We start from the raw sequence: 10,104 nt of genomic DNA, 5'->3' as shown, positions 1-10,104 counted from the left end.
ACAGAGAAGTTGTGAATGCCCCATCCCTGGAAGTGCTCAGGTACAAGCTGGATGGGGCTTTGAGCAACCTGAGCTAGTTGAATATGTCCCTGCCCATGGCAGGGGAGCTGAAACTCCCAACCCAAACCATTCTGTAATTCTATTCTATGATTCTGTGAAAGAAGGGACAATGTTCAAGGACTCTTTACTCCACTGGAAAGAGATTGTTTAGGTTGGAACTGGAAGAGGGTATACATTGCAGTAGTCATCACTGGAAGAGTGGATATTGCTAAGATACACAGTAACTGTACACCTACAACAGCTCCTAATATTTAAAATACAATTTTCCTCAGCAAGGTAAATTGTTGGAAAATTTAAACTAACATTTCACTGATGACAGATTACTGTGAGAGCTTGTTCTTCTCCCTGGTTGGGGGTCACACTGGCAGATCAGTGTAAGCTACATTTTCAGAAATGCTTTTAGATCAGCTGTGGCTTCTCTGCACCTTCAGCTGAGTTGATGAACTTAGAAACTGTTGGGTTGGACTTAAGAGACTTGTGTCAGGTACCTAAGACAGATGTCTACCTGACACTGGGAGTGGGGATTGAGGATTGTGTATCTCATCACCTTCCCCAAGTCGATGAGTTCTCTGAATTCTCACATTTTACTGAGTGTCATGCATGAGCTGTGACCGATATCCTCTTTAAAGGATGCTTATCTAATGAAGTCTATTACAGTCTATCCATCAGGAAGAATATTTTTTAGAAAAGGGAAAAAACTGGAGATACAGGATACTACTTTCTCTAGGTTAAGCACTGATCAGATGCTTGCAGTGACACACTTTTTTTACTGGAAAACACTGAAGTACTGGACTGGACTTACATGTCAAGGTTCTAGTAGCATGGGAGGCTGCATGGTGGCTTCTGTGATGAGACACCAGGAGCTGCCCTCGTTCCAGCCAGCTCCAAGATGGAAACAATGGTGGGCAAATTTGAGCCCTTCAGCAATGCTAGTGATACCTCTGTGATATTTAAGAAAATATAAAGAACACTGGGCAGCATCTGTAAGAGGGGAGTGAGAAAATATGAGAGAAACATCTCTGCAGACACCACGCTCAGTGAAGAGGGAGAGGCAGGAGGTGTTCCAGGTGTCGGAGCTGAGGTTCCCCTGCAGCCCGTGGTGCAGACCACGGTGAGGAAGCTGTGCCCCTGCAGCCCACGGAGGTCCACAGGCTAGCAGAGATCCACCTGCAGCCCGTGGATGACCCCATGACAGAGTTGGTGGGTGCATGAAGGAGGCTGTGACCCTGTGGAAAGCCCAGGCTGGAACAGGTTTGCTGGCAGAATTTCTGACCCCACAGGGGACTCACTGGAGTAGTCTGAGCCTTCAGGACTGTGACCTGTGGAAAAGACCCACACTGGAGCTGCTCATGAAAAACTGTAGCCTGTAGGCAGGGCCCAGGCTGGAGCAGGGGAACAGCATGAAGAGGAAGGAGTGGCAGAGGCAAAATGTTACGGACTGACTGCAGCCCCCATCCGCTGCACTGTTTGGAGAGAGGAGATGGAGGAGTTAGGAGTGAAATTGAGATTGAAAAGAAGGGTGAAGTCAGGAAGAAGGTGTTTTGAGTTTCCACTTTTGTCTTCTCACTATCTTTCTCTATTATTAATTAGCAATAAATTAAATTTGCTTCCTCAGTTCTCTTTCATCAGTGAGAGTAGCTGGTGAATAATCTCTCCCTGTCCTTACCTTGATCCATGACCTTTTTGTCCTATTTTCTCTCCCTATCCTGCTGAGGATGAGGAGTGAGAGAGCAGTTTGGTGGGCACCTGATATCCAGCCAAAGTCAGCCCTCTACAAACAACAAGACCTAAACCTTCAATGTAAAAATTACTTGATCTCATCTTTTCCCAGCAACATCTGGTATTGTAATTCTGGAGAAGGAAACCCACACCTAAGAATGCTAAGGATTGATCACTCGTCTCAAATGGCAAATGCTTCAATATCAGCTGTCATTTCCTTTGTTTCAGGGCAGGGATCTGAACCTACAAATTGGGTGTTGCACATGGGTATCCACTCTACTGGAGGGAAGAGAGGGTCCACGTCAGCCTATCTGTAAATTATGTTGCCCTCTTATTCATTCATGCAAATAGAAAAAGACAGGCAATTGAAGACTGTATCTGCAGCCTGATGGCTGCAGCACTTGTCTTAAACACAACTTAGACCTGGGGGGAGATAGGGTTAGGAGGATCATATTAGGAAAGGCTCAATTTTCTTCTGATTTTGAATAAAATAAAAATTATACAATCTTTCACATCTCTCATAAAACTAAAAAGTTCTTTTTCAGGTGGCCCTATGGACTGACAAGTGGTATTAATTACTTAGAAGACTGCTTTGGACACCTCTTTGAAAACATTTCCATTACAAAGTTATCAAGCTGGGGTTTAGTTAGGGGAGACACACAGTGTGTTCAGTACTGTTAACTCAGCATTGCAACATATTTTGCCACATAACAATCTCTCCCTGTAGAAAGACCACAGAAAAGCTCAGGTGTACAGAATAGCCGTTGTTTAATCCTGTATTGCAGTCAGAACTCTCCTCACTTAGAACCTGTAACCTGTTAATTGCCTTACCCTCATTTATATGATAAGTGGTTCATTTCCTTTATTGTGATTGAATCCCCTCCCTATATTACAAGAAAACTGGAGCTGCAGAGAGTGCTTGATTGGATTTCATTGCCGTAGGCCATTTCTTAAACAGGTTACAGGTTGACAAACATAGAAGGAGGATCAATATCCATCCTTTGCCTCATTGACAAGCTAATCTTTTCAGTAAACATTTCATCAGTACCTGCCATTTGTATACATACCTGCCTCATGAGGATGGAGAAAGCTCTGCTTTATAAGGTTTAGGTAATTAATAAATGAAAAGACAAGAATATAAATTGGGCAAATCATCAAGATAGTATTTTTAGGAAAATAGCCTTTTGTTACCTACAGAATATAACCAAACACATTTCCAACCACTCTTAATTTTAATTAGGTTGCATTACACTCAGACCTGGTGTCAGTTTCTGTTTCTTTAACTCAGCTTGTATGGCTCTCTCGGAAAGGTCTGCCCCTCAGCCCCAAATCTCACACTCACCAGAGCTGAAGATATTAAATGAGCTCAGCAGATGTAACAGGGGAACCAAAATGTCTCTTTTCCCTTCATGGGCCCTGCCCACCTTTTGCCTTCTTTTTCACTCCAGTGCACATGAGAAGGGCCACTACACTCAGTAAAGTGACATCCTCCTCTCTTATCAGAGGTAACAGGGCTGTTTTGAGTGGATATTGAAGTTGAGGCTCTAATAATCATTTTAAATCCATGAATCATACTCCAAATGAAAGCAAGAGAGTTATGTTTAATGTGTTTGGAGACATCTTTTTTTGTTTCCTTTCGTTTCACGTGTTGAAGCCTCCTTCCCCCACAAGATGTGGGCTAGAAACTGGCATTGTCTCTGACATAAATTAGGGCCAATTCAGTCACTATATTTAGGCTTCTCTTACAGTCCTGTGTATTCATATTGCATGGCTGAATGACAAATGCTGCAAAAATTGGTGATGCTGAATTTCGGTCTAACCTGAGACGGAGAATGAATACATTCCCCACCGGGTCTGGGGTGAAGGAAAATGAACAGCAAAAATGAAACTTTGGGTTTACAAAAAAATAAAGTCATTCTCTTTTGGATACTTTAGTAATAAGTTTATTATTATCCTCCAGTTTTTAATATTAAACTAAAAGTAGATATTAGTGATGCAAACAGGCTGTAAAGCATGGCAGGTGATTAATTTTTTTACTGGCCCTTCCTCTGCATCTAGGATTAAAAGCTACTACTGGCAGTACTAGAGGACTGAACTATTTCCTCTTGCACTTCTGAAACACAGTCAGCAGAAGGATGTACACAGGAAAAAGACTCCTTTCTGGGTAGAAGTCTCCCTTCACTGCTCACTAAGGCTAACAACAGTGGGTGTGCTGGTGCAAACTGGCCATTGGTTCATGTCCTACTTTATCTAAGCTGCTTCTGATCACAGTTACAGAACTTGACATTCCTTTAGCTTTAAGCAACATTAAGGCTTTTAGACCATCTCCATATAGAACTGCCAGTAGATGCTAGGATAGGATATACTGGTCCTCTGCAGTCATATCAATACATCTGGGATATGCACCAGCTCTGTTTATGGTACATGCTGTGTTCTTTTGGACGTCTAATTTGCCATCTTTGCAAAGTCCTGTAAACCAGAAAAGCCTCCTGCAATGATTTTGACAGCAAACTTTCTTCAATTCTCACTAACTTTCCTGCTTCCTTTCTTCCGTGACATAAAGAAACTCTATTAAGCCACACAGTAACATTTGCCAGTCAAATAGAGTTTGTAGACAGCAGAATACATTAGAGGTGCAGATTTCCCCAGGTTTAACTTTGCTAACACTACTGAAGTAACACTAGAAATATTTTGGTCCTGCATCTTGCTAGAGCAAAGTGAGGTGATACCAGTACTGAGTGCTTGAGAAATGAGAACAGAGAAACAGTGGGGCAGTGTAAAGGTCAGGAGAACGCATATGCAGTTACTTTTCTTCCCAAGGGAGTATTTCAATAAGTCTTTTAAAATACACAGTAACTAACTGCAACACAGCTCAGATGTCTGTTCTATCATCTATGTAATGTTAGGAAGAGCAAGTGGAAAGCAAGAGGTTAGTTAATGTTCAACAATCTGGGAAAGTCTTTAATGCAGCATTTTTCCAGCATATTGGATGCCCTCTTTTCTCATATCAAGCTGGTCCATGTAGGTCTGAGAATTTTGTTTTCTAGTTTTTTCAATTAGCAAAAGCAGTGTTAGGATACATCTTTTATTTGATGTACAAACTAGAAGAGAAATGTAATGGGGAAAAAAATTCCCATATGCATAGGTTAATTGCTAGTAAATGTTGCTCAAGCGATCCTGGATATGTTGATTAATGGCCTCAGCGAGGAGATGAAAAATAGCTAGGCTGCTGGAAAGATCATTAGCAATTTTAACTCCTCAGCTATAGAGATTGGCATAGAGAAACAATTACTAACATATAGAATACATTTTACTGAATACAGTGGCACACTGAAACACGTTACAGTGAGGCAGAAACAATCACTGAGTTATTCTTGTATTCAGTTGTATAGAATTTTACAAGACAGAGAGAGAAATTTTTTTTCTTCTTTTTCTAATTTTTTTGGACACATCCTTGATAAATGAATGGAATATTTTATACATAAACACAAATGCTCAGCTCTGCTCATTAGTCCTATTATTTGAAAGAGGAGAGGGACAGAGTTGCTGTGTGAAAGCTACAACGCTGGCAAGCAGACCATGTTTTACCTTGTAAAGGTACAGCAATATTAAGTGGTGCTTTGCAACAGCACAAAGCTTGAAGTCCAGGGGCTGAAGAAAAGAATTATAAACTTTCAAGTTGCCCCTGATCTTTCAAAGCTCTGAATATCATAGCCTCCCTCAGAGCATCCAGGAGATGATGGCGCTTGTGGGAATTCATGACAGTACCTCTCCTTATCCAGAGTAACTGCAGTCCCTGATGGTGCCACAGTGCCTATTGTTTTAGGGAGGAAATCTCTCAGCAGTCAGAAGAGGACATTTCAAAGCTCTTACAGACCATTCCAGGCCATTTACACTACTTAAAACCAGGGCAAGGTTCCCAACATCAGCCTTCAGATAGATGTGTAGCTCCACAAACACAATCATAAATTGCCTTTCTCTAAAAAAGTCCTCAGTAAAGAAGGAAAGCATCACCTTCAGGCTGACTCTTCTAGTAAGTCTTCTACACGCTGTAGCATGGCCCAAAAAAAACCTGAAGCACTGCACTCAGGAGAGTGGGAGAATAAGCAGCTGAGCTAAGAAGAAAGCTCATAAAAAAGCCACCTGCATACATGGTAGTGGACACTGCTTTGTTTGGGTATGAAGCAGTCTCCAGAAATTATGATCACTTTCCTTGAAATGATGCACCTTTCAGCTGACGGTGTGGTAGGCAGGGCATATTGGTACACAGGTCTGCCAAAATCAACTCTATGTTGCTGAACGCTCCTTCTACCCTAAGAATCACTAACTCAATTCAGGTACAGCTCGGCCATCACCTCAGTCTGCTCCTCTGCCTGAACCAGACATACACAGAATGATCCTTTGCAGCCCTGCTGATGTTTTTCTCAATCCTACTATATTCTTTGGGCCACCTGCCACCTTCAGCCCCAGGAATTTCACAATGACTTCTGCCCACCCGATCATATCCCTGCTGAAGAGTAGCAAAAGGGTGGTACAACCTCATGAACAGTCATCACTGTCTCCTGGACCAATATTTGGTAAGCCCCAGTCTAGGATATAAGCACTGTATAAATCCTTTATGAGACATTCCTAGTGCTCAGAGCCCTCTCTTCCTGCCTCTTTTTCTGTGCTAGCCCAGACAAATTTGTGACACCTACCATCAGAGACTCCATGACCCATATTAGCATTCAAATCCCAGGAGGGGATTATAAAACAATCCTGAATGGCAAGAGAAAAAGGGTGGCAAGAAGCTGAAGGCAATATCTGGCTGATAATGAGACTAGTACAATTGTAGCAGGCTCCTGGAAAGCTCATCAAGAACAATCCCTCACATGGTTTCAGAAAATATGCAACAGGAAATTACAGCCTGAAGGCACTGTGTTCACTAGCAATTCCCAGCTAAGAAAAGGAGAGAACACAAACCAAAATAATTGAATAAGTCTCCTTGAGCTTTACATGCCAGCTCTACACTTGCTAAGGGAAGTGAGCAAGCAGCAAAAAAGGGACACAATATATCACTAATTATCAAATATAGGAGAGAAAAAGCCTGATTGTTAGAGCAACAATTCATAGAAACATAAAATCATAGTACCTTTTAGGTTGGAAAAGACCTTTAAGACTATTGATTCCAGCCATTAACCCAGCACTGCCAAGTCCACCAATAAACCATGTCCCTAAGTGCCACATCTACAACTCTTTTAAATATCTCCAGGGATGGTGACTCAATACTTTTCCCACAACGTAACTCTGTCTGGAGTGAGGCATTTGGTAATGTATCTGTGATGAAAAGACAGGGGAAATCCTCTCATGCTTCTTACATTGTCATAGCTTTTTTATTGAGGCTTCTGAGGAGACAGCCTATGCACAACATGGACACAAAGCAAGCAAGGCACTGTAAGCTATTTGTTTTGTGGAAGAAACATACAGGATAGATAATTGAGTTGTGCAGGGATTTGCCAGAGTCATAAGGCAAATGAAACACCCTTCTTGGCAATACCCCATCAACAGCCAGCTCACTATTGCAGGGTGTTTCTTCTCTATTTTGCAGAAAGCCTAAATAAATTGGGGGGAAGGGGAGGGGGAGAAATGAAGAAAAGTGGAGGCAGAAGGAATGGGGAAGCCATCTACATCCCCTATGTGGCCAGGCAGGACGTTGCTTTCCCTCAAATGGGAGGAAGCACTACAGATCCAGCTAAGCCACTCAGAAGCAGCGTTCCAGGCCCTGGTCCTGCTACCAGGGGGAAGTGATTCCCCCTGGAGCTGTGACCACAGATTCCCTCCTCTGTGTTCTTCCACTCCCAACACAGTGACAGACAGCCATCTGTATATGTACAGGTATCCAGCACCTTCTTCTCCCTTTGCCCAAGGCCAGAGAGGACATTTAGCCATTGAGTCAGGACTACAAAAAACATTGGGAACTGTGTTAGCCGGGACAGTCTAATAAACACAGGCTTTTTGTGTAATGATTTGCCATGTTATTACTTTGTTTACTGGCATTGAAGCTTAATGTGAATTTTGGATGCAGGCGTGGATGGAGCAGCAGACCCTGAGCCACAGGTGCAGACTCTGTGCTCACCAAAAAAAAAAAAAAAAAAAAAAAAGGACTGAATATAAATTCACTCCCCGTTCCCATCGCCACATCACTCTGTATTTTGGATGGGCTCAGGTAAGTCCCTTCCAAACCACGTTTTCAGTCAAATTCCTGCACCCCTCAGGGGCGGCGCGAGGCGGGAACCGCGGGGCGAGGCTGCCCCCTGCCGGCGGGCCGTGGAACGGCGGGAACGGCGCTTCCCGGGAAAGGGCCGGCACACCGCTGGAGCGGGCGGCCTGCCCCGGGGGTGGTGCTCCAGCCGAGCCCGCGGTTGGGAGGGCGGGGGGCGGGCAGGGTGGTGGTGGGAAGGGCCGTCCTTTCACAGGGTTTTCGCGGGCGATCGTCAAAGAGGCAGACTAAGTGCTAAAGTAAGGGGATATTTGATCGTAGAATCACAGAGTGGTTTGGGCTGGAAGGGACCTTAGAGCTTATCTAGGTCCAACTCACCTCTGCCATGGGGCAGGGATACTTCCCGCTAGACGAGGTTGCTCAAAGCCAGAGCCAGCCTGGCTTTGAACACTTCCAGGAACGGGGCACCCACAGCTTCCCTGGACAACTTGTTCCAGTGGGTTACTACCCTCACAGTGAGGAATCTCTTCCCAATATCTAACCTAAACCTACCAGCTGTCAGTTTTAAGCCATCACCCCTATAACTACGTGCCCTCATAGAAAGCCCTTCTTCAGCTCTCTTGCAGGTCCCCTTTACATACCAGAAGGCTGCTACAAAGTCTCCCAGGAGCCTTCTCTTCTCCAGACTGCACAACACCAAATCTCTCAGCCTGCCTCTTGGAGTGGTACTCCAGCCCTCTGATTATATTTGTGGCCTCCTCTGGGCTCACTACAACAGGTTCATATCCTTCTTATGCTGGAGGCCCCAGGGCTGGAAGCAGTACTCCAAGGAGAGGGTATCAGCAGAGCAGAGTGGGAGAATCCCTCCCTTGACCTGCTGGCCACACTGGTTTTGATGCAGCCCAGGACACAGCTGCTTTCCGGGCTGCAAGCGCACGTTTTTGGGTCTTGTTTTCTAGTCAACCAACACCCTCAAGTCTCCTCAGGGAGAGGTTTTGTTCTTTTGGGAATATAAAGGAGAGAAGCTGGCAAACTAAAGTGTTTAATACAGACTTCCCTCTTCAGCACCTTTTAAAGACCAGTCCCAGTTCTTCCCCAAGTGCTTTTTTAACCCAGAAGACTGGAAATGAACCTCAGTTCATCTCCTCCTTCTTCTTCTGCTGCTGCATAGAGACCTTAGAAACCATCTGCAGGCCTCTAGAGATAGGTATTTTCCTCTAGTATCAGAGCTGACAGTTTGCCTAATCTTTGTTCCCAGGGCAAACGTGACTTGTATCTGTATAACCATCTGAGGAAGCTCTTAAACATCTTGTTTTGGTCTAACGCAACAGGAGATAACCTTTCTTTTCTCCTAATCTCTACAACTCTCCAAGATGTGGTAGAGAGTGGAGCAATATACCCACAGAGAGTCTTGTAACACAGATGGCTGCTAAGTCAAGTGTCAGTGTACAATTCCCCAAAATCATATGGCTTTTCAGTGAGTCATATCAGCAACATTACCGTTCCCTTTGGGCTCCTACATGCACCATGGCTTGCTGTGAAGCCAGAGTTCATTTGTAGAAGGTATCAATATCATAATTTTTGGTTATGAAGAATTAAATTAGATTTGGGGTTTTTTAATTGTTACAATCATACTTACTTACATGGACCCATTGAGGCTATTTGAGTGGCTTTGTGCCTCTTCCATGTCTAATTACCTCTGAAGCCCCCTCAAAATGCTCTGTTTAAAAACCTCCAGAAGTTCATTCATCATTATCATTTTAAATAAAGATAACTACAGGCTTTGTTTTGTTTTGTCCTCTCTTTACCTACCTTCCCAGTTCTGACATTAAAATAAAACCTAGGTGGCAGCAGAGTAAGATTCTGACTTGACTCACTCAACTAGGATACATACAGTTTTACATCAACCATTCAAGAAATTATAGGGCCAATAGCATTTTACATCAACCATTCAAGGAATTATAGGGTCAATAGCATGAGTGTCATTAGGATAAAACCAGAGTATTTTAATACCACTAATTTATTTAACATCTGCTTTTAGCTTTATGTCAGTTGCAGCAAGCCTGTTGGTTTTTTTACAAAGTCCTGTTTTCATTCCCATCTCACTTGTCAGCTGAGGGTTGAAG

Source organism: Corapipo altera, unplaced genomic scaffold (genome assembly GCF_003945725.1).
Source record: "Corapipo altera isolate COAL_440 unplaced genomic scaffold, ASM394572v1 24b, whole genome shotgun sequence".
In the NCBI taxonomy this organism is placed as follows: domain Eukaryota; kingdom Metazoa; phylum Chordata; class Aves; order Passeriformes; family Pipridae; genus Corapipo; species Corapipo altera.
This window is presented reverse-complemented; position numbering follows the sequence as displayed.